The sequence below is a fragment of the Alosa sapidissima genome, chromosome 15, assembly GCF_018492685.1.
Source record: "Alosa sapidissima isolate fAloSap1 chromosome 15, fAloSap1.pri, whole genome shotgun sequence".
NCBI lineage: Eukaryota > Metazoa > Chordata > Actinopteri > Clupeiformes > Clupeidae > Alosa > Alosa sapidissima.
Window position 1 is genome coordinate 4,374,644 of NC_055971.1, and position 23,999 is coordinate 4,398,642.

Genomic DNA, 23,999 nt, shown 5'->3' on the forward strand with positions numbered 1-23,999 from the left:
CAGTCAATTTTGGATGTTTTTCTGCTATTGAGAATAACAGCAGTGTTGTTGATATTGATATAGTTTCATTCATGTGCAGTGGTTTTGAGGCTTATATCACCTTAACCACAAATAGCAGTTGAAACTAGAAGATGGTGTTCCCACAACAATATGCCCATATAATATGTCTATACACATTTTCCACATAAACAGTATAGGTGCCAAGGAAACATGCAGAAAATGACAGATGAATAGCTTTGGCTTGTGGTCTTAGATCACAAATGTAGCCCACAGTTGATGTTTGGCAATGTTGGAGACTGTTCTCACATTGGTGTGGTATTGCTCAATGTGTTGCTTCCTCAGTCCCATAACCTTGTCAAATTGTGATCCTCTCAGGGAGATTTTTCCTTGCTTTCTTCCATGTGATTGTGTAAGCACATCCAGTAGAAACGATTATCAGGACAGGATATTTTTCCAGAAGTTTCACCATGTTATACTAGATTTGCATATTTTAGTGTAATGAAATATGTGTGATAGAAAAAAATGCTTTTAAATGATGGGATGTCCAAAACAAAATATTTCCATGTCCTTTTCTCATTCAGAGGTGAATTATCAAGGTTGTTTTTTTGTATGGAACATGGACAGCTACCCCACCTTTTTCCACCATTGTGTGTTCCTCCTGAATGTATACCGGTTTAAATAAAGAGGGCAAAATGACTCAAACAAGTCTGCCACACGACTAAGGTTTATAATTGAGGGGAATGTACAGCCCTTTTTTGGCAAGGAACTTCAGTGGCTGTTTAAATCAGATTAGCTCCTTGTTTATATTTGAAATTTAACATGAGTTTTCTCAATTATTTACCATTAACTGTTATTAATGCAGAATATAGCTGTAAAATAAATTGACCTTTTTAGGCTGTTTGTGTGTGTGCGTGTGTTGGGGGGATTCATTTTGGGGAATTGGGTACCACTCCCATAAGTGATTGTAGTTTCCAGATGTGTTTTCTTACAAGTTAGTAGCTCTTGTAATAATAAAAAAAAATGTTGCTCCCTCCTTGACTTTGAGTCATCTTTTTAATCTTCTTTAGTAATTAGATGTTTTTGTAACATCATATTTTGAAAATGTGCCATATTCATGGTGTAGGAGTAAAGTAGGCAGTATTGTAGTTTAGTGATAGATGTTATGAGGAACAAACATAAATTGGTCTCAGGGTTTATTCTGTATGCAACAATCATTAATGCGTGTTTTGTTTTTAACATGATTTTATTTATGTTATGGCCTCAGGGATTATCAGTGCCTAATATCCCTTTCACCCAGCATTACAACATGACAAGATCACCAGGAAGCTGTTTTCCATTTTCATAACTCAAACCCACCTTGTCTGATCATGATTCTTCTTGACAAAAAAAGTGCTGCCTGATTACAATATTTTTCACTGGAAGCACTCCTCTTCAATTTTTTGAGATCCATACCTTGAGTTGAATTGAAATATAAAGAAAAGCATTATGATCTCATGCAACTTCATCATTCTGACTGAAGACATGTTAAATCAGAACAAAGAGAAGATTGATGTTTTAAAGATTAGTTTTCTGACCTACATGAGAGCTGATCTTTGGGATGTCTATTAAGAGAATTAGGGTTGAAGGTGGAAATAAATGTAGCAAAGGTATTTTCTGTATCATTGGAACCATCTTTTGATGTAGATTAAGAATGTCAGGTGCCTACAACTCCAACCAGAGAAATAAAAATGAGCTTTCAATGAACCAATAAGCCAATATCATGTCTTAACATATTATATTTTCCAACATCTCCCAAGCTGGCTGAAGGACCTTCATGAAACTTTGCATACTTATTCACTACAAGGGCCTGATGAACTGATAAAGTACTCAATGTGGGGGTCAAGGTCACATGTGGTCGCTCTTAAAGGTAAACTATGCAGTATTGGCAATTTCCTTACTGTTTTCTCGGTTTTTGCTTCTTTTTTGCTGGCTCTGTCATGACGAATGTCTGAGAAACTCCATCGCTACCTTTTTCTAGCCGGTGCCTGGCGTGTATGTGTATTTGAATGCAGTAAAGAAATTTGTTACACTCGTTATACTTCCTGACACTGAGGCCGTCGGCCCGCCGGCCCACAGTTGCAAGAGTGGTTTTTCCGCTCACAGGCGCTAGGGGGAAGCGAGATGGCCACCATTCAACCCGAAAAAAGTAATATAACCATTCCAATGACTGAAGCTGTTAAATGAAGGTAAATTAAGCTAAAAAACTTGCATATTAAGCTAAAAAACCTACATAGTGTGCCTTTAAAATACAGTATTTGGACAATATCTCCCAAAGAGGTGCAGGGATCTTCATCAAACTTACAGTAGAGCAGTTGAATACTATACAAATTAAAGGGACACCAGGCAAGCCTGATGCTTTTTCTCTACGAAACTCCCCCTTGCTCGGTCTGAAGCTCTTTTCCTTTTCTTTGCGTCTTCCGTCAAGGGTTTTCACTGCTTCTTCGCCGGCTCTGCCATTATACACACGTTTGCAACAATCTCTAGCGTTTCGTTAGCCTGTAAACTGATCCGGCTTCGGTCGACGGGTAGGATACACCGAACTTGCAAGTGGGATATTCTTCCTACAGGCAGTAGGGCGGGCGAGAGAGCCTTCATTCGCCCCGTAATGAGTCATTTAACCATATACCGACTTAAGAAGATGATTAATTAACACAAAAACGTTGCCTGGTGTCCCTTTAAATGCCAAATAACGTGAACTGATCCACCTTCCTTCTTATTTTGTCGCACCATAATTTGTAGTCCAGTCCTGTATTGCATATGAAAGTACACAGTGTTGTCCTCTAGCATTAAGGGAAAGGTCATTCAACCACCCAATCTATACATTTTCTTAAAGCCTACATCCTCTTGTGAGTTAACATGCGTTTAAACATGTCTTACCTTCCTCCATACCATTCTCAATACAAATCAACCCAATAAAATACAAATTCCAAAATGCTATTTTGTTTTGGAAAGATGTATTAAATACGTATCATAAACAGGCTACTGCTATGTAGGCTACTGATATGTTCTTGAGCATTAAAAGAAAGCAAATTCAACCGCTGCATATTTTTGAAAACGCTTCTACATGTGTCATGAATTATGTGTATGTCCCACTTTCCTAAATCCTGTAGGCTATTGTATATTGGTGAACAAAGTGTGGCTGACACATTTTGGCATCAACCAAAGGGGTTTGTGTGTGTGTGTGTGTGTGTGTGGGGGGGGGGGGGGGTGGTGCTAGGTTTGATGATGAGCTTTGAAGAGCTTTAAACTGCTGGGGCATTTATGTGAGTGACACACATGCACAACCTTGAGTAGGCTAGGCTATAAACGGGTGAGTAATGTCAAGTTTGATGAAAATGGCAATGTGGTTATCACAGAACAAAGACCTATTTCATTCTTATTCTTTCTATTTTATACACTATTTTATTTCTTAAACAAATTACTGTATATGAAGAGCCTTTCATTAGGATTCTAGGTACTTAGGCCTATCCAAATACATAATGCCCCACCTTGATTACAACCTTGTTATGGGAGAACATTTTTACATATAAAAAGTTTAGTAAAAATGACTAGCGACCGATATATCAGTTTTTGAATAACTCAAATATCGAAATCGGTAGGTTATCAGCTTTCAAAATCTCATATTGGTCAGGCTCTATAGGCGATGGAGACAAATTGACATACACAGACACACCAAATACACACACACATCCACACAATTAGGCACACACACACACATACAGTACTCCAGAATTATTGGCACCATTGGTAAAGTTGACTAAAAACAGGTATAAAAAATAAGGTATAAAAAATCTCATAAAGAAATAAATATTTTTAACAAAAACACGTTGCTCACAAATATTGGCACCCCTAGAAAAATCCTATATACAAAACCTAACAGAAGCATTTTCCTATCTAATTTCAACTTATTTAAGTTAATCAGAGTGTCTTTGAACTTTCAGAAGTAGTTCATGACTTTCTTTTTCACTAAGGTATGAAAATAAAGTGACACAGAGGCTTTAGTCATTTTTCAACATTGGAAAGACAAGAGAATACACTAAATCTAAATAAAAACAAAGCGTGTTGACATTTGTAAATCAGGGGATGTCTATAAAAACTAGGTACTTTGTTGAAAATGCCCTAGCCTGATGAGCCAGACCCACATTAAAATGTAGGGTCTGGGCACTCACCGTTTACAGTGCTCAGGTCCAAGGGGCGGGATAATCGGTTGTCTTTCAAATTCCCTCTGCATGCAATAGGACAGCGCTATGAGTCCCATGCGTTTTCCACCAGCGGAGCTAGTTGGCTAGTTCAAACTTTTGCCAACTTAATAAAAGCTTAACTCGTGTCAAACTGTTCGCCAACAGCAACATCTATCTTATTCGTTTTCAAGTAGCAGGGAATTCAAGCCAAACGGTTGCAACTCTGCCATCAATCATTATGTTAAGCCCGCCTAACGACTCTATACACGATTTGATTGGCCTTTTTACTTTTTAGTTTAATTTTTTCGAGCTCACAAGCCAACGGAGAGTTGCTAGACTAGCCCTCCCTGGCAGCAAATGTAATTTGCTGCTGCTAGGGTGCGTCTAGATTTCTAGGCTAGAAAATGCCTATATATACAGTTAAAACAAGGATTAATAGGTTGTAATCAACTGGAAATGTGACAATGCTTGGACAAAGACCAATGGTTATCTTGCCCCACGCACATTATGGAGGATGGTAAGAAAGGCAAAAAATTCCATAAGAACCACTGTTTAAAAGTGACAGAAAAAGGTATCATCTTATCCCCCAAAAAAATTTCAAAAGTGACCTCACTGCTAATAGATTATTTAGAGGGCATACCAGGTAAAGGCCTGTCCAGTCATTTAATTACCAATGTAAACGGCAGGAGTTACTGAATGTTACAGTGGCTTTGTCTGGAAGTGTGGTTTATTGTCAGATGAAATGAAAATTGCGCTCTTTAGCTAGAAACACTTTAGGTGTGTTTGGTGTTGAAAGTAATTGTGGTGAATAATTACTTAATATTGATCTTAGACTGGCAAACTTCAGGAAAAACTCAGGAATCAAGTTTATTCTGTTACAAGCAGAGAGGGTACAAAAAATGGTCTATGGTCTATGTAGGCCTAGCCCAGGCCATGGCCTCTGTTGGATCACCCTCTCTTCAGTTCTACATCCTTCTAGTCTCAGTCTAAGTCCAAGTCTAAATCTAAATCTGACAAACATTGCAGTTTAGTTACTTTTAAATGCTTTAAACAAAGAAGAAAATGGCGCCAAAACAAGCCCACATGATTGGTTCTCCAGTTGGCATCAGACACACCTACTCACACCCACTTCACACCTATCTGAATAGCATGAGGAGAGATATCTTATATATCAGAAATATCACTTATAGAATGTTCCAAACATTCTCACAATCAAATCATTACAATCCTTGTACTGAGACTATCACAATGATACCGAACATGAATACATTTACATTTCACGACACATGGATACATTATATCAAGGTAACATCCTTTGTCCTGTGTACCTGAACCACTACATTAGCATTTGATTGGGGGAGGGGAGGGTGTCTTTGTTTTAAACCAAGAAGAGCCACATGGCAATTAAATTATTAATAATTTTAACCGTAAATCTATTGCTATCAGTGTACATAGAAGAACGACTATACTGGAAAGAACCCCATACCTAATGAGAGTTATGGTGGAGGGGCTGTGCTATTGTGGGGCTGTTTTTATTCCCAAAGGCCTTAGGAACCTAATTACGGTGCATGGTATCATGAACACCAAGAAAAACCTGAACATTTTCAAAGGAAATCTGTCAATCTCTGCCAAGACATTAAATGTTGGTCATGATTGGATCATTCATCAGGTCAATGAACCAAAGCACGACGTCCAACAAACCAACGTCCAGATCAAAACAAATATGGTTTACTGAACACAAAATCAAGCTTCGGTCATTACCATCTCAGTCCCCTGATCTAAACTCTATAGAAAAACAGTGGGGTGAGTCAAAGAGGAGAATGCACAAGTGTGGACCTAGGAATCTGGACAATCTGGGGAGATTGGGTAAAGACGAACGGCCTTAAATCCCTTGCTTTCTATTCTCCAACTTTATGGGGTATCATTGGAGAATATTACAAGCCGTTTTATTGGCAAAGGGAGGCTTAAGAAGGTATTACAAGCAGGGGTGCCAATAATTGTGAGCGACGTGATTTTGTTGAAAATATTTATTTATTCATGAGATTTTCCTTTTTCTCAGAATAAATTTGCTTCCCTTCAAGGTTGGATTTTTCCTATTTTTTTTCATTGTGAGATTACAATAAATCACCAACAGATTATGTATGATACAGGTTTTTAGTCAATTTTAGCAGAGGTGCCAATAATTCTGGAGGGTACTGTACATACATAGATAGTTGACGATAACTGACAGTTGAAATGGCTCTAATATTTGCTAGCAGTTATGCTACCTATGCTAACATGCTAACTATTTTAACCATGTTACTTAGCTAACTTAGCTAATAATTTGTAGCAGTTTTGCTAAAAATGCTAACATGCTAACTATGTTAACCATGTTAACATGCTAACTATGCTAACCATGTGACTCAGCTAACTTAGCTAATCATTTTTAGCAGTTATGCTAAAAAGCTAATTATGGTAACTATGATAACAATGCTAATAATGTAAACTAGCTAACTAGCTAGTGAGGACTTTTATTTTGAAACAGTTGAAGGCAGGGGATACAGTTGATGGGAGTCATAGTTGACTGACAGTTAGAACAGTTATAGTGTTAATTTTGTCACCTATTTTTAATTTAGTCTTAGTCTTGTGACGAAATGTCCTTTTTAGTCTTTGTCATATTTAGTTAAGTCTTTTATCATTTTTGTTAGTCAAGTTTTAGTCGACTAAAAGTCTCGTCATTTTAGTCTAGTTTTAGTCAAAAGAACTAAAGGTATCTTAGTCTTAGTCAGTTTTAGTCAACACATTTTAGTCTTTTTTTATAACAAATTATTTCTGATTACCATTTGAGTCAAATAGTGTTTCACACATCTCAATTTTCCAACAATATTGTGTGTCCACAGGGCTACTCGTCTGTTATAATTACTCATTCTGATTTTTTGTCAGTCAGTATGTTTACATGCACAGGTAAGTCGAGCTACAGTTATAGCTCGGCTGGGATTTGACCATAGACAGTAAAAGATTTGACTGGACCACTGTCATATTCGTAGACCAGTGTTTCTCAAAGTGTGGTCCGGGGATCACTGGTGGTCTGCAAGCTATCCCAAGTGGTCCGCGAGCTGACGTGGTAAAATATAATATAGATGAGTTGTTTGCAATATAACTTGTATGTAAATCCAAACAGTTCTGCAACACTGTCTATGTAAGATATGCCAATTTAAATCATACAGTATGAATCCTCTGACACAATAAGCAAAGTGCAAATACAATAAGCAAGGTGGTTCAGGCCTATTGTGTAGACTAATTATAGGCTACTGTTGAAGTAGGTCTAATCTTTTTTTTTTTTTTTTTAGCTAGGGTTAGTTAAGTGGTCTTGAAAATGAAAAACACTGTCGTAGGCCAAACTATTAATGTTTGACTCCGCCTCGCTAGATGGCGATATGCGCCCAAACACAACACATTCCCCAAACAGACTCTCCATCTTAGCCATAGCTAACTTGCTAGCGAACTTTCCATATTAGCTTACAAACTTTGCATCATCAGTCTAACTAGATGAATAGTTGACATTACATGCTGAACATTTTCGTATGGACATTCTGGGGGATGTTAATTTGTATGAGAGAAGCTTCAACTTCTGGGTATGTAGCATTGTGGCATAAAGCTTAGGTAGTTAGCTTGCTAACTCTGGCAGAAATCTCCAGTGTTCTTGTTCCATGTAGTTTCGTGTTGCAGCCACAGGGTTGCAGCAGCAGCACGTAGACTAGCCTACAGGAAAGCTGTTGCGTATGAACTCATTCGGAATATTTTGAAAACATAACAGCTAGATATTCTGTCTTCTCATTTTGTAGACGAACATGAAGGGAGATTTCATCTTAGTTTTTATTTCATGCAAAACATTTTAGTCTCGTCTTTTTTCGTCAACAATAATGTATCTTAAGATAGTCTTAGTCAGTGTTTCAGGACATTACTGCCGTCTCGTCATCATCTCGTCTTAGTCATGAAAAAAAAGGTCGTTGACGAACATATTTCCTCTCGTCTCGTCTGACGAAATTAACACTAACAGTTTAACAGTTAAACAGTTGACAATAGTTGAACAGTTAAAAAGTTGGATAGTTTAAAGGGACTTTTATTTTGAAACAGTTGTGGGCACAGGAAGCAGTTGAACAGGATCTGTAGTCTTAATACAGCCATATTGTATGCTTAAAGCCTGAGACAGTTGCTGCAGGTGGCCTGAACACCTGGCATAGGATTCTAATTGCTATTGTGATGTCATAATCCAATGTTAAGTCTATAGGGACATTTTAGTAGTTTTTAATTAATAGTTTAAAAAGTATAAAAGTTACAAAGTTGAAAATAACATAGCTGAAGTCACATAAGTAAGACCTACCCAACTCAGTTTGACCACTTCTTCATCCAGTTCAACGTCAGCCTGTCAGAACAGCCTCCGGCTCCTCAGCCGATGGTCACGTTCCGCCGCAACATCCGGAACCTGTCTCCAACGCACTTCTCCTCTGTGGTTGCCTCCGGTCTACCTCCACTCAACACCTTCTCCTCTCTGGAGGTTAATGAAGCCACTGACTCGCTCTGCTCCACACTGACCTCGTGTCTAGACGAGCTGTGCCCTCTTACCACAAGGCCAGCTCGATCCAAACATTCTCATCCATGGCTAAATGATACCCTCCGATCGCAGCGCACCAAACTCAGAGCCGCGGAGAGGAAATGGCACAAATCCAAACTAGCTGACGACCTCAAAAACTAACAGACACTCCTGACCTCCTTCTCAGCCAGCATCACTGCTGCTAAGACTGCTTTCTACCATGACAAAATCAACAGCGCTACAGACACTCGAAAACTTTTCTCAACCTTCAAATCGCTACTCAACCCTCATCTGCCTCCTCCTCCATCCAGCCTTACTGCAGATACCCTCGCCTCATTTTTTACAAACAAAGTGGCGGCAATCAGCAGTCAATTCTCTACATGCCCACTCAACGCATCTGACTCAGATACCGCACTCCTACAACCTCTAGGGACTGCTGGAACATCTTTTTCAGCATTCACGCTTCTCTCCGAGAGTGAAGTGTCCAGACTCCTGACATGCAGCCGTCCTACCACATGCTCGCTGGACCCTATACCTACGAGCCTACTTCAGTCCATCAGCCCGACCATCGCTCCAGCTATCACACATGTGATCAATGCCTCGCTAACCTCCGGCACATTTCCAACAGCGTTCAAAATGGCCCGGGTAACACCGTTACTTAAGAAAGCTTCTCTCAACCCTGCTCAAGTCGAGAACTACCGCCCTGTCTCACTACTGCCTTTCCTATCCAAAGGCATTGAACGAGCAGTCTCCAAACAGGTCTCTGACTTCCTTTCACAGAACAACCTTCTGGATCCAAATCAGTCTGGGTTCAAAAGCGGCCACTCTACCGAAACGGCTCTGCTGTCTGTAACAGAAGCCTTAAAAGAAGCCAGGGCGACCGCTCGGTCATCAGTACTCATTCTGCTTGACTTATCGGCTGCCTTTGACACGGTTAATCACCGTATCCTTCTCTCTATACTCGCTGACATGGGAATCTCCGGTTCTGCTCTCTCCTGGTTTGAATCCTACCTCACAGGACGCTCGTTTAACGTATCTTGGCTTGGTCAGCTATCCGCACCTCACCATCTCACCACAGGGGTCCCCCAGGGCTCAGTGCTGGGCCCCCTCCTCTTTGCTATCTACACCACCTCCTTGGGACAGATTATCCGTTCGCACGGCTTCTCATACCACTGCTATGCAGACGACACACAGCTCTATCTGTCCTTTCCACCTGACGACCCCCTGGTTTCAGCACGGATCTCGGATTGCCTTTCAGACATAGCTACATGGATGAAGGCACACCACCTCCAGCTGAACCTCTCAAAGACTGAACTGCTGGTCATCCCAGCTAAACCTACCATACACCACGACATCAACATCAAATTTGACTCCCTGTCTGTTTCACCGACCAGGACTGCAAGAAATCTAGGAGTTGTTCTTGACAACCAACTAAACTTCTCGGATCATGTTGCCTCAGTCGCCCGGTCATGCCGTTTTGCACTCTACAACATACGGAAAATCAGGACTTACCTGACTCAAGATGCTACCCAACTCCTGGTTCAGGCAATAGTCATCTCACGACTCGACTACTGCAATGCCCTCCTGACAGGTCTCCCAGCCTGCGCAGTGAAACCACTTCAGATGATCCAGAACGCGGCGGCGCGCCTGGTCTACAACCAACCCAAAAGGGCACATGTTACCCCGCTGCTCATCCAGCTACACTGGCTACCTATGGCGGCCCGCATCAAATTCAAGTCTCTAACGCTTGCCTACAAAGTAGTCTCCGGTTCTGCTCCCACCTACTTGAATGCCCTCATACAGACTTACACTACCTCCAGACCGCTGCGCTCCTCTGACGAACGACGCCTAGCTCTACCACCGGTACGCTCAAGCCAATCCAAACTTTTCTCATCTGTTGTTCCTCGTTGGTGGAACACACTGCCAGTTCCTACAAGGGCAGGGACATCCTTTTCCACTTTCAAAAAACTCCTGAAGACCCAGCTCTTTAGAGAACATCTACTCTCATAGCAACACTTACAACAAGTCTTACTGATCCTAGCACTCACCAGCCTTTTAAACTGACAAGTAACTGTTAAAAACAGCACTCACCGACGCACTTACTCTTACTGTACTCTAATGTTTTTTTTAAACTGTCCTAAAATTGTGAGAATTGTTCTAAAACTTACTGTTTACCATGTTGTTAGTCGCTTTGGTTAAAAAGCGTCAGCCAAATGTAATGTAATGTAATGTAATGAATGAAGTTTCTAAGTTAAACGGTTGAAGCTGCATTAAACGCACAAAAAGTATTAGAAGAAGAACTAGACAAGCATTTCCTGAAGGAAATACAGTGCATGAAAATGCAAAAAATATGATGTAAAATATCATACAGAGTAAAAACAAATAATGCAGATATAGTTGCAATAGTGTTGCTAGGGTACATATGTTGGTTGTTATGCCAAATTAAGTGGTTGCTATGCTGGTTGCTTAGGTAATCCTGTTGGTTGCTATGGTGGTTGCTAGGTTGAAGTTGTGGTGGTTGCTAGGCTGTTGCTAGGGTATTTGACATGGTTGCTAGGCTGTTACTAGGATATTCGACATGGTTGCTAAGCTCTTGCTAGGGTATCTGACATGGTTGATAGGCTGTTGCTAGGGTACCTGAGGTGGTTGCTAGGCTGATGCTAGGTTACTTGTGGTGGTTGCTATGCTGGTTGCTAGGTTAGACTCATTGGTTGCTATGTTGGTTGCTAGGTTGTAACAGTGGAAGTGGTTGCTAGGCTGTTGCTAGGGTATTTGACATAGTTGCTAGGGTACTTGAGGTGGTTTCTAGGCTGTTGCTAGGTTAGTTGTGGTGGTTGCTATGCTGGTTGCTAGGTTAAACTCATTGGTTGCTATGTTGGTTGCTAGGCTGTTGCTAGGGTACTAGAGGTGGTTGCTAGGCTGTTGCTAGGTTAGTTGTGGTGGTTGCTATGCTGGTTGCTAGATTAAACTCATTGGCTACTATATTGGTTGCTAGATTGTAACTGTGGAAGTGGTTGCTAGGCTGTTTGTAGGGTATTTGACATGGTTGCTATATTGGTTGCTAGGTAGATGAGGTTTAATAGTTGGAATGACTGAACAGTTAAATAGGTGGATAGGTTAAAAGGTTAAATTATTTGCTAGGTAGATGAAGTTTAATATAGTTGGAATGACTGAACTAGGTAGATTAGGTGTAATATAGTTGTAATGACTGATTTGCTAGGTAGATTAGGTTTAATATAGTTGGAATGACTGAACAGTTAAATAGGTGGATAGTTTAAATGGTTAACTTATTTGCTTGGTAGATGAGGTTTAATATAGTTGGAATGACTGAACAGTTAAATAGGTGGATAGTTTAAAAGGATAAAATGATTTGCTAGGTAGATGAGGTTTAATATAGTTGGAATGACTGAACTAGGTAGATGAGGTTTAGTATAGTTGGAATGACTGAACAGTTAAATACGTGGATAGTTTAAAAGGTTAAATTATTTGCTAGGTAGATGAGGTTTAATATAGTTGAAATGACTGAACAGTTAAATACGTGGATAGTTTAAAAGGTTAAATAATTTGCAAGGTAGATAAGGTTTAATATAGTTGGAATGACTGAACAGTTAAATAGGTGGATAGTTTAAATGGTTAAATTATTTGCTAGGTAGATGAGGTTTAATATAGGTGGATAGTTTAAAGGAGAATTCCGGTGTGATATTGACCTAAAGTGTGTTGAAACATGATACCGAGTGTGAACGTATGTCTTATAGCCCATCTCGGCTTGTCCCCTGCACTCCAAAATCTGGCGCTAGTTAGCCGATGCTACCAACAGCTTTTTCAATGGTGGTGCTTCGGCATCGGGCTAGCCATGCAAATAAATCACTGTTTTACACCATTTACGAGGCTCAATGTATCTCCACACTTCATTGGTAGACTTCCGAGGGCCCTGACATTTAAAACGAGACATTGAGAACTTTGAAAAAGCACTGGTAGTTTACTTACAAGACGATTTATACAGACAGTATCTTCACGAAGTTTAGCGTTTGCAGCCATCTTGAATTTAGTCACGATAAGTCGAGCGACAAGTAAGAATGAACAGGTATGATAAGGGATCAGATTCCAAAAATAATTCAGTGGAAATGCCTGGATTCCAGTTTCTTTCAGGAGCAGTCACTAGAATCCATGCATTTCCACGGAATTATTTTTGGAATCTGATACAGGTTGCTATGCTGTTGCTAGAGTGTTGCTGTTGCTAGAGTACTTGAAGTGGTTGCTAGGCTGTTGCTAGGTTAGTTGTGGTGGTTGGTATGCTGGTTGCTAGGTTAAACTCATTGGTTGCTATATTGGTTGCTAGGTTGTAACTGTGGAAGTGGTTGCTAGGCTGTTGCTAGGATATTTGACATGGTTGCTATGTTGTTGCTAGGGTACATGAGGTGGTTGCTAGGCTGTTGCTAGGTTAGTTGTGGTGGTTGCTATGTTGGTTGCTAGGTTAAACTCATTGGTTGCTATATTGGTTACTAGGTTGTAACTGTGAAAGTGGTTGCTAGGCTGTTGCCTGGGTATTTGACATGGTTGCTAGGCTGTTGCTAGGGTTCTTTAAGTGGTTGCTAGGCTGTTGCTAGGTTAGTTGTGGTGGTTGCTATGCTTGTTGCTAGGTTAAACTCATTGGTTGTTATGTTGGTTGCTAGGTTGTAACTGTGGAAGTGGTTGCTAGGCTGTTGCTAGGATATTTGACATGGTTGCTATGTTGTTGCTAGGGTACATGAGGTGGTTGCTAGGCTAGGCTGTTGCTAGGTTAGTTGTGGTGGTTGCTATGCTGGTTGCTAGGTTAAACTCATTCGTTGCTATGTTGGTTGCTAGGCTGTTGCCTGGGTATTTGACATGGTTGCTAGGCTGTTGCTAGGGTACATGAGGTGGTTGCTAGGCTGTTGCTAGGTTAGTTGTGGTGGTTGCTATGCTGGTTGCTAGGTTAGACTCATTGGTTGCTATGTTGGTTGCTAGGTTGTAACAGTGGAAGTGGTTGCTAGGCTGTTGCTAGGGTATTTGACATGGTTGCTAGGTTGTTGCTAGGGTAGTTATGGTGGTTGTTATGCTGTTGCTAGGGTACTTGTGGTGGTTGCTATGCTGGTTGCTAGGTTAAGCTCATTGGTTGTTATGTTGGTTGCTAGGTTGTAAATGTGGAAGTGGTTGCTAGACTGTTGCTAGGGTATTTGACATGGTTGCTAGGCTGTTGCTAGGGTACATGAGGTGGTTGCTAGGCTGTTGCTAGGTTAGTTGTGGTGGTTGCTATGCTGGTTGCTAGGTAGATGAGGTTTAATAGTTGGAATGACTGAACAGTTAAATAGGTGGATAGTTTAAATGGTTAAATTATTTGCTAGGTAGATGAGGTTTAATATAGTTGGAATGACTGAACTAGGTAGATGAGGTTTAATATAGTTGGAATGACTGAACAGTTAAATAGGTGGATAGTTTAAAAGGTTAAATTATTTGCGATGGTTAACTTATTTGCTTGGTAGATGAGGTTTAAAGGTGCCATGTGTAAGAATTGAGGTAAAAATATCCAAAAAATGAGCTACACGCATCAAAAGAATGAGAAGAAATAAGGGTGATGATGTCATTAAAAAAATGGCAAGGTATAGTGCTGCAGAGATATCAACCAGAATTAGCATGCTAAATTACTAGTCACAGCCCGACAGGTGTCATAATACCAGCTTCGGCCATGGGAGGCGGTATGCGGGCAACATAACCGCCAGCCAAACTGCAATACACGTTTCTCGGTTGTTACTCTAGGGTAGACCAACTCACTTTCTGGAGGTATACTGCCTCCATCTTTTATGGAATGTGGAGTATGAATTGATTTTTGGCGGATATTACACATGGCACCTTTAATATAGTTGGAATGACTGAACAGTTAAATAGGTGGATAGTTTAAAAGGATACAATTATTTGCTAGGTAGATGAGGTTTAATATAGTTGGAATGACTGAACAGTTAAATAGGTGGATAGTTTAAATGGTTAAATTATTTGCTAGGTAGATGAGGTTTAATATAGTTGGAATGACTGAACAGTTAATTAGGTGGATAGTTTAAAAGGTTAAATTATTTGCTTGGTAAATGAGGTTTATTATAGTTGGAATGACTGAACAGTTAAATAGGTGGATAGTTTAAATGGTTAAATTATTTAATAGGGAATTATTGTAGTGAGGACTTTTATTTTGAAACACTTTTGGACAGAGGAAACAGTTGAACAGCATACGTAGTCTTAATAGAATGAGACTGTATGCTTAAAGCCTGAGAAACTGACAGTTGATGCAGGTGGCCTGGCCCAAAGCCATATAAAGGTAGAGTTGCGACAACTCCATTGACGCTAATGTTCCATTTACATGTTCCAAACAATGGCAGCTAATGGAAGCCTCAAATAGTTACCGGAAGTTAACAATTAATAATAGCAGCAGTGCAGTTACAGCAGTATAGACTGTTTGTAGCCAACATTTCAGACTCAGATTTACATTCCTTTGCCTCATCCGAATAATAATAATAATAACAGTAATAATAACTGCTAGGCTGTTGCTAGGTTAGTTGTGGTGGTTGCTATGCTGGTTGCTAGGTTAGACTCATTGGTTGCTATGTTGGTTGCTAGGTTGTAACAGTGGAAGTGGTTGCTAGGCTGTTGCTAGGATATTTGACATGGTTGCTAGGTTGTTGCTAGGGTAGTTATGGTGGTTGTTATGCTGTTGCTAGGGTACTTGTGGTGGTTGCTATGCTGGTTGCTAGGTTAAGCTCATTGGTTGTTATGTTGGTTGCTAGGTTGTAAATGTGGAAGTGGTTGCTAGGCTGTTGCTAGGGTATTTGACATGGTTGCTAGGCTGTTGCTAGGGTACATGAGGTGGTTGCTAGGCTGTTGCTAGGTTAGTTGTGGTGGTTGCTATGCTGGTTGCTAGGTAGATGAGATTTAATAGTTGGAATGACTGAACAGTTAAATAGGTGGATAGTTTAAATGGTTAAATTATTTGCTAGGTAGATGAGGTTTAATATAGTTGGAAGGACTGAACTAGGTAGATGAGGTTTAATATAGTTGGAATGACTGAACAGTTAAATAGGTGGATAATTTAAATGGTAAAATGATTTGCTAGGTAGATGAGGTTTAATATAGTTGGAATGACTGAACAGTTAAATACGTGGATAGTTCAAAAGGTTAAATTATTTGCTAGGTAGATGAGGTTTAATATAGTTGGAATGACTGAACAGTTAAATAGGTGGATAGTTTAAATGGTTAAATTATTTAATAGGGAATTATTGTAGTGAGGACTTTTATTTTGAAACACTTTTGGACAGAGGAAACAGTTGAACAGAATGTGTAGTCTTAATAGAATGAGACTGTATGCTTAAAGCCTGAGAAACTGACAGTTGATGCAGGTGGCCTGGCCCAAAGCCATATAAAGGTAGAGTTGCGACAACTCCATTGACGCTAATGTTCCATTTACATGTTCCAAACAATGGCACCTAATGGAAGCCTCAAATAGTTCCCGGAAATTAACAATTAATAATAGCAGCAGTGCAGTTACAGCAGTATAGACTGTTTGTAGCCAACATTTCAGACTCAGATTTACATTCCTTTGCCTCATCCGAATAATAATAATAATAACAGTAATAGTAGGCTATCAATAGCCTAATTATAATAATAAACGATTTATGTATCGACTATGACTTTTCTGCTGCTCAGTCTTTATCAGTTCCTCATCAAATAAATTAAAAGAGGCTAAAAGCCCAATAAATGTGCCACACGTAATAGCCGAATATAAGATAACCCTTGCCTATCCCATTTCAATTAGGCATCACTACACCACCACGAACAAGCTGTCATTAAGTTTTTGCGTTTAGTAGGCCTACAACTTTTATGACATGACATTTCTTGGGCATTTAGCTTCACCATCACGTCAGTTGTAATGTATGCGCAATGCTCATCTAGGCTATGGATTTAAGTGGCTTAAAGGCAGCAAAAGTGGGATATAGTGCAACTGTTTCCCAAAACAATTCCTCCATAACTGTGTATTTAATCGTTTCATATGTGGATAACTTTCAGTGGACTAAACAAAAGGTAAAGATTTTGTTATCACAAGGCTAGCTGGTTCGTTATATGGCGAAGCATACAGCCAACTTTGTTTGCAGCAGTGAAGCTGAGTTTGTTGTTAACAGTGTTGGTAACTGTCTGGGAATTTAACCCCAACATATAGATACAAGAACCACAACACGTAGTATGGCTTTGTCCACAAACTCTGGTACCAAGAGGAGAGCCTGCTAATGTAAGGAAGAATTCCTCACACCATCAGTCTCTGACTCTGCAGCCCAAAAGCTGTGTCTTTTATTGTACAGATGCACACAGATAATAGGAAGCAAGACATAGCGACTTCATTGTGACATAGTCTTATCTCACCCACACACACACAGACGGTGCAGTTTCTGTCTGTCTGGGTGCACACTTAACTTGTACTCTCTGTTCTTAGAACTCAGCACAACAACATTTAACTTGAACTCTCTGTTCTTAGAACTCAGCACAACAACATTTAACTTGAACTCTTTGTTCTTAGAACTCAGCACAACAATATTTCTGCTTACACAAATGGTTATACAATGATAATAATAATTTCCTCACAGTAACGTAAACGTTTCTTCAGTTAGGAGCAGTAGCCTACTGTTTTTTTATGTTGCATTAATTTTCATTGGCAAAAGCTAGCCTAATATGCATGAGAACCTATATAGATTTGAGGGAGCTGCAGCTGTTAGCATCAGCACGGTCATATTAACACAGCAGGCACTAGCCCAGTGAAGGATAGTGTAAACCCCATCCCCAGAAACCAGTTTCAAACCAAGCTTGCGCTGATACAGTATGATGCATGATCACTGATCAAATTGCTATTTTCTGACAGGATGAGCACAACCATGCAGGTTCTCTGAATCTCAAGCTCTTTAGCCTGGCCCTAGCATCTTAATGCTGTATTCACAGCACGGTCAGGGATAGGCACAAATACATCAAAATGTATTTCCAAATAAAATACCAAATACCCACCTTAAAAATGTATCAAAATAAGCTACAAAATACAGCAGCCAAAAAATGTATCAAAATAAAATACTGTATTTTTGTATTTTCAAAATACTACAAAATACTTCTTTCTAAAGCCTTTTTCGTCAATCCCTTCCCTTGTACACTACCTGGAAAAACATCTGAAAGCAAGAGACTCCTTCCATAATCAGTCAACAGATTAGATATGTGGACCCCTCATGTTAGACATCCCAATATAAACCTCTGCCAGGGTCGGCGCCAGAGAACAATGGGTGGGGGGGCACCTCACCTCACTTTTATTAGTTATTTTTCCAAAATTGCCATATAATAAAGAGCATCCTTCGAGCCTTTTGGATAACTGAAACAATATCATGGGGGAAATAGTGCAAGAACATAGCGGTCATAGCCTATAGTGTTTAATAGACTATAGCACACAGTGTTTAATATAATTTGCATAAGCTACAATACAAGTAATATAAATAGACTATAACAGACTCACCACTAGCAGGCCTAGGCTACAGCTGAGTGCAAAATGTCATCACTGTCATTCCATTCATTTTGAAATGTTCTTATAGGATCCTGCTCAAAAGCAAATTGCACATAGGGCCTTCTGATAATATTGCAACATTGAACATAGGCTATGTGATCGCTCGAAATGTTCTTTAAAGTACAGAACTAATTCTAACACATTTATGAAGTGGCTAAGCAGAGGCACCAAATGTGATGGAAAGTTTAGAACAAAGAAAGGAAAATAGCAACTCAAGTGTTAATATAAACTTGTGAACTCAAGTCCTTGTGCTGTCCTTATGTGAGCAAAGGAGTGTGTGTAACCTTAGCTAGTCGTGTCTCCTCAGTTGATGCCTTTAAGCACAACTAACTTCTCAAACAGTTTTGCATTCAGACAACGCCTATGGGGCCTGTTAATCATTCCAGCAAAGGAAAATAAACGCTCTACTGGAACAGAGGGGCTTGACCATGCAAGGGTGCCACAAACAGACAGAGACAGACATTTCGTGCTTTACAGTATAGATAGTTAGATAGATGTCATCACAGTGTTTCACAGAAAGTATTTTAAAGTATTTTGAAAATACAAAAATACACAACACTGAAGTATTTTGATACAAAATACGAAGGCATTTTCATCATCTCAATAAAATACAAATTACAAAATAGTATTTTGTATTTGAAATACATATTTTAAATACATGTATTAGAAATACTGCCCATCCTTGCCCATGCCCAGCCATGGCCCAATCAGTGGAAACTGACATAAAGATTTGCTCTGCCCCAAGTGTGGCCCATACGCCGTAAAATGACTTATTGTTTTGTTATGCAAGGAAAACAAACTCACCAAGACCAAGGAGACGGTTGTTGTGGACTTCCATAAACAAGCACTTATGTTATGTTATATTGTATTTATTTATTATTCACTATAGTACTTGATATTTTTTTCTCTTCATACTCCCATGTTGTGTGAATGACAAATAAAGCATCAATCTATCTGTCGGCCCAGGTGTGTTTATCAAAGTGTTGGCTGAGGGTTGCCTGGGTCCCCGGGCATGCACTGGCCCACACACTAACTGATCTGACTGAGTGTTGGCTGAATGTCAGCTGTGCTTGAACATTACTTGATAACAAAACACAAATCCAGAGCTACTACTTTAAAGCACAAGTCATCTTTATTAAAAATTCTAACAAACAACTTTGAAAATTCAAAAATTATAAAGCAAAGAAGGATTTTTACATGTACAATTTTATGTAAAACAATTTACATCTTTTATCTAAAACAAAACAAATAAAAATGTCTAAGATACATACATACATACATACATACATACATGTACAATGATTCAAAGACATAAATGATTCTACATAATAATAATAACAATAACAAAATGCTTAATTATAGCACCTTTCATTCACAGAATGCAGCTCAAAGTGGTTCACATTTGGAACATTTGTCATTGGTGACAGGGACAGTGGCTTGGTGTCACAGGACAGTGTCTAGGTGTCACAGGACAGTCATCGGTGTCACGGGACAGTGTCTGGGTGTCACAGGACAGTCATAGATGTCACGGGACAGTATCTGGGTGTCACGGGACAGTGTCTGGGTGTTACAGGACAGTCATGGGTGTCACGGGACAGTGGCTAACTGTCCCGGGACAGTGTCTGGGTGTCACAGGACAGTCATAGGTGTCACGGGACAGTGTCTAGGTGTCACAGGACAGTCATAGGTGTCACGGGACAGTGTCTGGGTGTCACGGGACAGTGTCTGGGTGTTACAGGACAGTCATACTGTAGGTGTCACGGGACAGTGTCTGGGTGTTACAGGACAGTCATGGGTGTCACGGGACAGTGTCTAACTGTCTCGGGACAGTGTCTGGGTGTTACAGGACAGACATAGGTGTCACGGGACAGTGTCTGGGTGTCACAGGACAGTCATAGATGTCACGGGACAGTGTCTAGGTGTCACAGGACAGTGTCTAGGTGTCACAGGACAGTCATAGGTGTCACGGGACAGTATCTGGGTGTCACGGGACAGTGTCTAACTGTCTCGGGACAGTGTCTGGGTGTTACAGGACAGTGGCTAACTGTCACGGGACAGTGTCTGGGTGTCACAGGACAGTCATAGGTGTCACGGGACAGTATCTGGGTGTCACAGGACAGTCATAGATGTCACGGGACAGTATCTGGGTGTCACGGGACAGTGTCTGGGTGTTACAGGACAGTGTCTAGGTGTCACAGGACAGTCATCGGTGTCACGGGACAGTGTCTGGGTGTCACAGGACAGTCATAGATGTCACGGGACAGTATCTGGGTGTCACGGGACAGTGTCTGGGTGTTACAGGACAGTCATGGGTGTCACGGGACAGTGGCTAACTGTCACGGGACAGTGTCTGGGTGTCACAGGACAGTCATAGGTGTCACGGGACAGTGTCTGGGTGTCACGGGACAGTGTCTGGGTGTTACAGGACAGTCATCGGTGTCACGGGACAGTGTCTAGGTGTCACAGGACAGTCATCGGTGTCACGGGACAGTGTCTGGGTGTTACAGGACAGTGTCTGGGTGTCTCGGGACACTACTCAGGACAGGACATTTTTTGCTGCTACTGCTGCTGGAGAAAGCGGAAAGTTAGACTAGCCAGCCAAGATGCAAAGATTGAAGAAATTAGTTCTTCTATCCACCAAATTCATTGGATATAGGGGGAACAGGATGAGATTCTGAGAATGCGGTGAGAGAAGGAAAGGTAACCTAACATGCCTTTTAGCCCAGTTGTTGTCTTGGCTGCAATATGCAAAATATAGCTGTAGTGAACCGGCACAAAAGTAGCCTCCCGTAATACTCCCATTTTATTCAAAGGTAGAACGCTACTGACAACTCCAGGCTTCCACGCATGCTTGTTTGTTTACACCGAATACAAGTGCAAAACGAAAGTAGGCCTAACGTTTGCCTACTGCCCCCATCAATGCAGATATTTCAAATAAAAACTAAAAGTATAAAACATATACCCTTGATTAGCCTATGTTGGGTTTTGTGGAAGAGTAAATGGATTGTTTTAGTAGTAGTATTAGGCAGTATGCTGTCAGATAGGTCACCACACTGTAAAAAATACAACTTGCCTTTAGTACTGCCAAATAACTTTTCTGACTAAACAGAACTCAAATAATCAAATAGTGTAGTAAAACTCATTATAACAAGTTTTCACAACTAATTTGGGAATTTCACCTAACAAACTTAAGAAACTGAGTTGACTCAACTTGCATAATTAAGTATCTATAAGAGAGAAGTTTCCCAAAGTTCACTGAACTTCTTAGTCAAGTTGGCGCAAGCGCATTGTTTCCTAACATATCAAGGCGACCTGTGGGCTGCAGCTTGAATTTGTCAGGAGGACAGAAGCCAGTCACCTTCCCTACCTGTATGCAGCGTGGAGCAAATGACAACAGCATTGTCAAAGGTAAGTAAGGCATTTCGTTTTATCCAATATCCAATTGTTATGATAGTCAGTCTAGTTAGCAGCTATCACTAGCTAACGTTAGTGATGTCTAGTTATGACTGTGAATGGTAGAAGCTTGCAATGTTCTGGGAAGACATAACCGGTAATGCTGAACAAGGATGTTCCTAAAACATTCACTTTCAGGAACAATTTTGTGTAAAATGGATGTCAGCAAGGAACGTTCTTGGAAATAGTGTGGTGTTGTTGAAATAATGGCTATTAGGCTAAGCTAGCCTGCTAGCTAATCTTAGTAGCTTAATTCCACAACTAGTGATAGCCGTAGCTGCTACAGCTCAATTATCAGTATAATTGTCTGGTTAGCTATTTCCCCGTTTTGCTGAAAACATGTATGTTCCTAAAATATTCACCTTTATAGAAAGACCTTTGTATTGGATGCCAGCGAGGATAGCTAGCTCACTGTGGAGTAAGCTAAACCCCTGATTAAACCTCACTCCCGCCCAAAGTTTTTAGCAATGTCTTGCAACTGCTGCTACAGTAGGTTTTTTCAACCTAGTGCTGCTACTACTAGGTTGAAAAAAAATAAATGGAAATGTAATTTTTTAATGCAACATATGTCAATAGAATGCAGGCACATAAAACAATGGCAACCCCACATTCGCCGATCGCGCTCCCTTAAAAAATGCTTGATCAGAGCCAACAAATGGACAAGTTATAGCTTCATCACTACGTAAATGTCCTCCAAGATGTTTAAAAAAGTCCACTGCACTACAAACCTATATAAAAAATAATAATTTTCTACTCTTGTTTGTTGTTGCAGACTCTTCTGTTGCAATGCAATGTAAGGAGTGTCCATTTTCTCACCCGGATGTAGAGACCCTCCTGACCCATTACAGGCTTCATCATGGTCACCAGGGAAAAAGCTGGCTCTGCCTCCACCCTAAGTGCATCTTTAAGACTTCAGGTAAGCTTACATTAAAATTTAATTTGGCACGGTACCATGCAAAAGACAAATCACCTCAGGTCGAAACTACATTCAGTTATCAATAGTGTACATCCCAATGTGATTGTAGTGCAGTGGACTTTTTTAAACATCTTGGAGGACATTTACGTCGTGGTGAAGTTATAACTTGTCCATTTGTAGGCTGCGACCATAGCATTGGCAATGTACAAAACTTTGCGACACACAAAAGTAGGAAGCACAAACACTTCACATTTAGGGAACTCGAAAATGCAGTAGGTGCACCAGTTAATGATGAACTCAACGTGTTTTAAAATGTATGCAAATTATCGCATATTTTATTAGATACTGCCTAATTTGCATATGTAAACACTAAATTACAGAAAACTTGTAATACATTATTTTCTCATATTAATGTAAGTAATCTACTGGGAAAGTTTCATAGTGATATCTGCTAGTTAAAAATGTTACCCTATTCACCTGTAGTGTCTCGCCTTAAGTAAAAAAAGAATTAAGAAGACATCTGAGCTGCACCAGCATTCCTCTCCTTCTCTTTACATTTTCTGTCCTGGCCTGGTTGCACCAGATGGTCGCTAAAAGGCACACAAGCAGAGAACCATTGTCTTTTAATTTATTTTTTTGCAAATTTAGTGATGTAGTTCTGTGCTTTTCCACCAAGGATGCAGATGCTGAGGAGGACTAGAGGCATGGAAATTGGAATCTTGACCGTCATTGAAGACGACCTCGCCATGAAAGCGCCAGACACTGTCACCAATATCGCCATCGTCCTGGAAGAGACTGTTGTTCTACAGGACATCAAGGATCTTCTATCTGCACTGGCCTACCTATGCGGACTCCTGCATGACATGGGGTGCCAATACTTATGACCCCTGTATTTTAAGGAAGAACATTTATTTATTTATTTATTTATTTATGATTATTATCATTATTCATTCACAAAGAAAATTGGTGTCCTTAAATGTTGGATATTCCCTCATTTTTTAACTTAAGGCATTAAGATCAATTTCTAAAAGATGATTTAATATTCCTCTTTTTAGTCAGCGTTAGCAGAGGTGCTAATAATTCTGGAGGGTACTGTAGGTCAGGGGTGTTCAAACTGACTAAAAATAAAAACATTGTTTGATCTATTTGGATTTTTGAGTTGTTATTTAGAATTTATATATATTTTCAAGTTGGGAGCATTTGTTGATTCAACTTGATTATCTAAGTTATTTACTGTCAAGTAAA

The 23,999-nt window shown here is 40.0% G+C and overlaps 3 long non-coding RNA genes across 3 annotated transcripts; 2 read left to right on the top strand and 1 right to left on the bottom strand.

Moving 5' to 3' along the window:
- Positions 1–2,588: 2,588 nt before the first annotated feature.
- On the bottom strand, positions 2,589–21,522 carry LOC121684635. Its single transcript, XR_006023162.1, has 3 exons — positions 21,435–21,522; positions 10,355–10,356; positions 2,589–2,600 (listed from the first exon to the last, which is right to left on the bottom strand). It is a non-coding gene; the product is annotated as an uncharacterized LOC121684635 (long non-coding RNA).
- LOC121684634 lies at positions 19,812–20,194 on the top strand. Its single transcript, XR_006023161.1, has 3 exons — positions 19,812–19,928; positions 20,053–20,072; positions 20,140–20,194. It is a non-coding gene; the product is annotated as an uncharacterized LOC121684634 (long non-coding RNA).
- Positions 21,523–21,667: 145 nt separating the features above from the next.
- Positions 21,668–23,663, top strand: LOC121684633. Its single transcript, XR_006023160.1, has 3 exons — positions 21,668–21,793; positions 22,611–22,754; positions 23,431–23,663. It is a non-coding gene; the product is annotated as an uncharacterized LOC121684633 (long non-coding RNA).
- Positions 23,664–23,999: the final 336 nt, after the last annotated feature.